At 36.1% G+C, this 8,725-nt stretch overlaps 1 protein-coding gene and 1 pseudogene across 1 annotated transcript in view; both read right to left on the minus strand.

Annotated features, from left to right (window-relative positions):
* Positions 1-8,725, minus strand: part of LOC106878908 (dihydrolipoyllysine-residue succinyltransferase component of 2-oxoglutarate dehydrogenase complex, mitochondrial) — a 191,374-nt gene that overhangs the window by 8,435 nt on the left and 174,214 nt on the right. The window contains exons 3-5 of the mRNA XM_089359605.1: positions 2,727-2,801; positions 1,659-1,714; positions 733-841 (exon numbers count right to left, since the gene is read on the minus strand). The gene's annotated coding sequence lies outside the window, so the exon portion shown is untranslated. The remainder of the gene's footprint in view (positions 1-732; positions 842-1,658; positions 1,715-2,726; positions 2,802-8,725) is intronic.
* LOC128249126 (5S ribosomal RNA) lies at positions 5,499-5,617 on the minus strand (annotated as a pseudogene).

Consider the following 8,725-nt stretch of genomic DNA (forward strand, 5'->3'; position numbering starts at 1 on the left):
TATAAATTAGTTAAAATTAAATTTAAAGCAATGTTAAACAATGATGATGATGTTTCTATCCCAAATCAACATCCCAAAGCATCAGGCATACTACAGTCTGTGGTTGCTATAAGCTGTTGCTGATTTAAATACAAGTACACTGGATTTACTGCAATGTTATATCAGGTTGGAGTTAGTTTAATGACCTATTATAAATTACCATGGATATGTATATATATATTTTTAATGTTTTATACATCATCCCTTTTCAGTGTGTGTGTGTGTGTGTGTGTGTATATATATATATGTATATATATATATATAATATTAGGGATAAAATCCAAAATTACAGCTAAAAACTCAATTAAAATCAATTTATTAAAAATTAAAATTTAATTAAGCTTTACAGAATAAAATATATATAAATATATAGTTTTAGGGAAAAGAACCAAGGTTCATGAACTCATCGATAAAAATCCACTGTCACATATAGAAAAATTAATAATTAAAAGCATTTAATTATCATTAAAAATCAATTGAATAATAAAAAAAATACAAGAATACTTATTTAATGCTTTTAATTATTAATTTTTCTATATGTGACAGTGGATTTTCATCGATGAGTTCATGAACCTTGGTTCTTTTCCCTAAAACTATATATTTATATATATATATATATATATATATATATATATATATATATATATATATATATATACATACACATCTATATATAGAAAAGAGTATGCTTGCCTGAAAGTTTAACTTTAAACAATTGCTGTTCAGCTTCCACTTTTTCACCATCCTCAACGAAAAACTGTTCAATGACACCTGCCACAGGTGATGGCACGGGGATGGTTGTCTGCAAATGAAGTAGACAGATGGATACTACAATGGACTAGGAATAATAAACAAGCAACATTGAAAAAATATACCACCATTTGGTTTAACCTTTTAACATTTAGACTGATCATATCCAGCCAAAATATTCTGCCTTTCTTATGTTCAAACTGGCCAGATCCAACATCTCATACCTACCCTACAGTGTCATTCTAAAAATAAACATCTTTTCTACTCTAGGTACAAGGCCCAAAATTTTGGGGGAGGGGGCCAGTCGATTAGATCAATCCCAGTACACAACTGGTACTTAATTTATCGACCCCGAAAGGATGAAAGAGACCTACAAAGTAATGCATTGATTAATTCAAAACAATGTGAATAAATAAGCATTACTTATTACAGAATAATGTGAATGCTAAAATGTTAAGCAATTGCTGATTATATCGACCCCAGTACCTAACTGGTACTTATTTAATCGACCCCAAAAGGATGAAAGGTAAAATCGACCTCGGCGGAATTTGAACTCAGAACGTAGCGGCAGACAAAATAGCGCTAAGCATTTTGCCCGGTGTGCTAACATTTCTGCCAGCTCACTGCCTAAATGTTTGTGTGTGTGTGTGTGTGTTGTGTGTGTCCCTCACCACCACTTGACAACTGGTGATGATGTGTTTACATTCTAGTAACTTATAAATTCAGCAAAAGAGATCAAGAGAAGTATCAGGCTTAAAAAAACCCAAAAAAAGTACAGGGATCAGTTCATTCAGCTAAAACATTCTTCAAGGTGGTGCCCCAGCATGGCCACAGCCTAATGACTGAAACAAGTGAAAGATGAAAGATACCTTGTCAGTCTCGATTTCAGCAACGACATCATCGACAGCCACTGAATCACCAATTGCTGTTAAAAGACAAGTAAAATCAATATAAAATACAAAAAAGAAAAAAGAAACAGTCTAGGTCATTGACTGCTTTAATCAGTATTGATTAGTTTAATCGATATTGAGAAAGATATATAAAGTAATATGGTAAGAAGAAAGTTTCAGAGAAAAGGTATATTTTTAAATGAATTAGAAAGAAAAAAAAAACTATGGAAACATATTTTCTCCCCAAGAAATTTATTAATTTAACTAAATTTTTCCACAGGTAACTATTTTTGTTTTTAGTGTATATTTCTGTTGCCCAGCATAAGTGCTTGATACAGCTTTTGGTGTGTGTGTGTGTGTGAGTGAGCAAGAGAGTGGGAAGGAAAAATAACAAGAGAGAGAGAGAAAGATACACATGGAGAGAGAGGAAGAGGCAAATACAGAAAGATGGATAAAGAGAGAAAGATAGACAGGTAGATCGATAGAGAGGGGGGAGGAGGAAAAGGAAAATGTAGAAAGACAAATAAAGAGAAGGAGTCACACAGATATATATGTGTGTGTATATATATATATATATATGTGTGTGTGTGTGTTTTGTGTGTGTGTGTGTGTGTGTGTGTGTGTATATATAGATATATTTCTATTTATAGATCTCTACCAAAAATTTGGTAAAAATATTGTACCTATTATCAACGTAGCAAAATTCTCATATGAAAGGTTGTTAATCATACAATTTTGTGTGCATATCAATTTACAATGGATCGCGTTATAGCTCTTATTTAAATTGATATATATATATATATATGTGTGTGGGTATGTATGTAGAGAGAGAGAGAGAGACAGAGAGAGAATGTGATTTTAAATTGTTACATTAATGATGGTTCTAGAGATGAAGTCTATTTAATCAAAAAAAAAAAAAAAAACATGCATACATCAACACAAACACTGACACATGTGCATTTGCCGACACACTCACATACAGCAACATACGAGAAAGCACAAACATTCATGAACAATATCAATAAATATCGGTCAGAAGAACATCACCTTTGACCCAGATAATGTCTCCTTCAGTAACAGATTCTGCAAAATGTGGAGTCAAAACAATATGGAAGTCATCAACTGAAATATAAAAATAGAAAGACAGAAAGAATTAGTATAAAGTGGAGAAGGTGTGGTGTCTTCACATAACCATATACACTTCTCACACTAACTGGCACTTCATCGGTCATGACGACAAGTGTTACAGTTGATCTGATCAACGGAACAGCCTGCTCGTAAGGATTAATATGCAAGTGGTTGAGTACTCCACAGACATGCATACCCTTAATGTAATTCTCAGGGAGATTCGATGTGAAACAGAGTATGGCAAGGTTGGCCCTTTGAAATACAGGTCCAACTCATTTCTGCACAAGGTGCATGGTTCAATGGTTAGAGTGTAGAGATCACAATCATGAGGTAATGAGTTCGATTCCTGGACCGGGCTGTGTGTTGTTTTCTTGAGCAAGATAACTATTTCATGTTGCTCCAGTTCGCTCAGCTGTTGAAATGAATTGTGATGTCCACTGGTGCCAAGCTGCATTGGCCCTTTTGCCTTTCCCTTGGATAACATCAGTGGCATGGAGAGAAGAGTCTGGTATGCATGGGTGACTGCTGGTCTTCCATAAACAACCATGCCTGGACTTGTGCCTCTGAGGGGAACTTTCTTACATGCAATCCCATGGTCATTCATGACCGAAGGGGTTCTTTTTTACTCAGTTCTGCAGCTGAATGGACTGGAGCAATTTGAAATAAAGTGCCTTGCTTAAAGACACAATGTGCCAGCAAGAATTGAACTCATAACCTTACCATCATGAACTGAATATCCTAACCAACAAGCCATGTACTTTCACACTTCTCATAGTAACACCCACGTAATCTTACAATCACTGGTATCATCAAACACTAGAGAGATCATCCATGTGGTTGTTTTTCTGATAGCAATAGCAACCAAATCTTTATAATCACACTGTATTGTCTAAGAAAAGGAAGGACACACTGGATAATGTAGCCTTTGATATTGATAGACAGTGTCTGAAATACTGATGGGATAGTGATGGGTGAAACACCATTGATTCTATCTCTGATCAATCAGGAATGTTAAGGGTCTAAACATTAACAACAATGAAGGGAGTTTCAGTGTGAATAGGCTACCTTGTCACACAACCAACTACCTTAAAAAAAAAAAAAAAAAACCCCAGCACATGGCATAATGTAGCAATGTAGTTCTAGAAACACCATGTCATGGTTAAAACACTTAATTTACCCATAAAAAGAAGTCTGCATTGCTACACTGAAGTAAAAGTAAATAATATCGATACTTTAGACAAGTTGGCCATTTGTCAAGGTAAACTTAAGAGAACATAATTGTGCTGCATTTATAAATCTTCTTTAGTTATGTTTACCTTACTTCAGTGCAGGTCTGTTTGTTTCAATGATGTTATTATGCTGATGATGGACCAAAACACAGAGACTTTATTACATGTAAGATATGATGTATGTGTGACTTAAACTTAGGTTTATCATGAGCCCTATGGCATATAAATGCCTGAGATTAAAACACACCCCCACTGAATAGGATGCCAGTCTGTTGCATGGATAACTTCCCAGCTATTGCAGGAAATCATTTACAGCTGGGGGTGGGGGGAGTGAAGCAGCATGAAACAAAGTGTTTTGCTCAACAAGAACAGAACTTACTGCCCGATCCAGGAATCGAAACCACAATGTTATGATAATGAGCATTGCAACACCCTAACCACTAGGCCACACTGTTTTGCTATACATGTGGGACATGGGTGAACTTTATAACCCCAATCCCCCCCCCCCCCATCAAAAGTGAGCCATTATAAAAAGAAGCTGTTGGTGTTTAGTTTAGGAAGCCCCTTTTTGAGTTAGAGAGGTACCTTTTTGGCTTGGAATTTTGTTGTTGTAGATGATGCTTGTTTTCAAGTGAATCACCATTTTGTCTACTATCCCTTCTTTTCCACTACAGATAAAAATCTGTAGTTTCTAGTGACAACTAGAATTTCAGAATTCCATGGCCAATGTAAACCTAGAATGTGGAGGAGATTAAATAAATTAGATAAATCTAAACATTAGGAAACATTTAACCTGGATTTGTACCATTTCTGCTGCTAGTCGATTAATCTTATTGCTCATAATGATTCCTCAAATTGCTAACAATTTCAATAACTTCTTTGGTAGCTGTGCCATCAAGTTTACCAAATATTGATAATATGAGGTAATAAGCATTTTAAATATAGGCACAAGGCCAGAAATTGGGGGTGGGAAGGGAAGGATTTGTTGATTACATCAACTCCAGTACCTGACTGGTACTTATTTTAACAAACCCAAAGGGGCAAAAAGTGAAGCTGACCTCAGCAGAATTAGAACTCAGACGAAGCACCTTAACAACTCTACCAGTTCACCGCCCAAATAATAATAACAATAATCCTTTCTATTATTTTCCAAATTCTAGAAGGAGGGTCTAGTCAATTACATTGACCCCCAGGGCTCAACTGGTACTTATTTTATTGATCCCAAAAAACTGAAAGGCAAAGTCAGCCTTGGCGGGATTTGAACTCAGAATGCAAAGCCAGAAGGAAAGCTGCTAAACGTTTTGTCCAACATGCCAACAATTCCCCCAGCTTGCTGTCATAAGTGACTTGCATCAGCTGGGAAATGAAGCTGGGATGCCCACATGACAGACGAGCATTTTACTATTGAATGACTGATGCTGAATAACAATAATAATAATAATAATAATAATTTTTAAAAAAATGCTTACAGCACTTAGGTTTCCCAAGCAGTCAACCATCTAAGTACCAACTAGGCTCGATGTTGCTTAACTTCGGTGATCGGATGAGAACTGATGCTTTCAACATGATATAGCCGGCAACATTCGTCCTATTTTTTGGGGACTGCCATGTTAGCTTGGTGATAACTATTAATATCCAGTACCACTGCCGCAGTCTCCTTTAGAGAAACTTAGAAATACTAATATTTATAATAATGATAATTGGTGCATTGAGAATGATAAAGAAGGGAGCTGAGAAGTATATTAAGCAACTCACTGGTGACTCCAATCTCCGTGAACTACAAAAGATAACTTTGATGGGTACAGCCCATATACTATGGAAAGCACTCTCCTTCTAAAATGGAATAAATGTGGTGATAATTTTAGCATGCATAGCAAAACATAAGTGCCCTTGCTACTTTTGGCCTCCACAGGACCCCCCCCCCCCCGGTACAAAGACAGCTGAAATAAAGTTATAATGAAAGGAAACCATAAACAACAACAACAACAATAATAATCCCTTTTTAATATAGACACAAGGTCTGAAATTTTGTGTGAGTGTGTGGGAGGGATAGTCGAGATTACATTGAAGCCAGTGCTTAGCTGGCACTTATTTCATCAACTCCAAAGAGATGAAAGACAAAGTTGACCTTGACTGAATTATTATTAATAATAATAATAATGATGATGATAGTGCGACTGTTATTGAATGAACAATATTTCAACACTTCATGTGTCCTCCACAAGTTCAAAATGATCATCTAAATCTACTTCATTTTGGTAATATTTAAAAGGATTGATGTCACTCCTACCAAAATGAAGTAGAGACTGAGATGATTATTTTGAACTTGTGGAAGACACGCAAAGTGTCGAAATATTGATCATTCGATAACAGTCACACTCCAAATTTTGGCACAAGGTCAACAATTTTGAGAGGAAAAGGCAAGTCAATTACATTGGCGCCAGTACTTGACTGGTACCTTATTCAATCAACTCTAGTGGGATGAATTTTTCGATGCAATTCTGCCAACTTGCCATTATAATAATAATAATAATAATAATAATAATAATAATGACAGCATGACAGCGAAACGGGCTGATTACTACCTAGCTCAGATACCAGGAAACCCCAAAATGGCTGAAGTTCAAAAGATAGTGCTCATGGGAACTGCCCATATCCTACGTAAAATACTGTCTATGTGATCTCAAATTTTAAAGCAAACACAATTTTCTTATGGTTTCTTAAACATTCTCGAGAACAACACTATGTACAAATCCAAATATATGGTACCCTAGGCATAACACCTACATGAACTTCTAACTTGTTGTCTCTTGAGGTCTCTGGGTGAGACTTGGATCCAACTTGTACAAATGCAAAACAAAAATCAAACCTAAAATAATAATAATAATGGTAACAAAAACAACAACCACAACAGTAAAGAACAACAACAATCCTTTCTACAATAGGCACAAGTCCTGAAATTGGGGGGGAGGGGAACAGTTGATTACATCAACCCCAGTGTCTCACTGGTACTTAATTTATCGACCCTGGAAGGATAATTCAACACAGGTGGAATCTGAACTTGGAATGTAAAGGCAGATAGAATAATGCTAAGCATTTTTGTCTAGCATAACCCCAGTGTCTCACTGGTACTTAATTTATCGACCCTCAAAGGATAAGTCAACACAGGTGGAATTTGAACTCGGAATGTAAAGGCAGATGGAATAATGCTAAGCATTTTTGTCTAGCATGCTAATGATTCTGTCAGGTCACTGCCTTTATAATAATAATAATAATAATAATAATAATTTGATTATTATTTCTAACATATGCAAAAGGCTACAAATTGGTGAGGCGGGGGGGGGGGGGGGTTTAGCTAATTAGATCGACTTGAGGCAGGAAGAAGGCCAAACATGGCCTCCAAATCTCATTTGCTTATACACATACATACACACCACATATGCATCGCAAACAGTACACACACTCACTACCTTATGCACGTAACATATATTGCAAATGACGCATATACATCACAAACACAACCCCCCACCACCACCACCAACTCCTGGCGCACCATACTCATCAGTAAAAGAGTTAAACCAATGAAAAATTTTAAGAACCTGATTGAAGTCACATCATCCAGGTGTTGTGTCGCAAAAGAGGGAGCAGGAGGAGGTAGGTAGGTAGGTAGGTAGGTAGAAATGATGGACTACCCCCCCACCCACCAGATCCTTCCCTCCTCCTCCTCATCTCCACACCGACCTGACCCTCACCTGGAAAGATCTGTTTTGTTTTGACAGACTTTTCAAGATATTCAAGGGCAACACACACACACACACACACACACACAGAGAAATACATACACACATGGACAGACACAAGGCTACATAGACACACACTCACCATTATTCCTATGTCATTTATGTTTCAGCATATGAAAAATTCTTTCTTCAAACACCATAAATACAAACCACACACACACACACACACACACTCACATTCACACACACACGTTTTCATGTCAATGCATTCCAGTCATTAAGACAGCAAGGAAATTCTCCATTTTTTTACATGCACATGTAAACACAAACACATAAACACATGCTTCTCAAGAAATACATAAACGCTTTAATACATAGGTACACAATACTCACTCACTCATTTCTCTCTCTCTTCCCTCATCTCTCTCTCTCTCTCCCTCTACACACACACACACACACACACACACATTCAAATGCAGATATACAAATACATACACATCAACACAAATTATATATATATATATATATATAAAAAGATATATATACACACATACATATTATATACATATACATATATATATGTATATATATATATATATATATATATATATATATATATATATAAATATATATATACACACACACACACACACATACATATATACACAACAAAGTTGGTTTGTGTAACTAACATTTTTGAAATGAAAACAAAATTCTTTGTTGACGGATTTCCATCAATAATTATATCTGTGAGTCACAAACATCACACACACACCCCTCCCTCCTTCCCCCCTCTCTCTCTTTCACACACACACACACACAATCTACAGTCTCTGTACTTTGGACATACGTGAGAAATCATTGACACCACTGTAACGGTGATTGGCCTTTTTGTGTTGGTGTTGATCTTAAACCCCAGGCCACAATCTGACCAAGCAGACCTAACAAC

This window comes from Octopus bimaculoides, chromosome 11 (genome assembly GCF_046866305.1).
Source record: "Octopus bimaculoides isolate indiv1 chromosome 11, ASM4686630v1, whole genome shotgun sequence".
Taxonomy (NCBI): domain Eukaryota; kingdom Metazoa; phylum Mollusca; class Cephalopoda; order Octopoda; family Octopodidae; genus Octopus; species Octopus bimaculoides.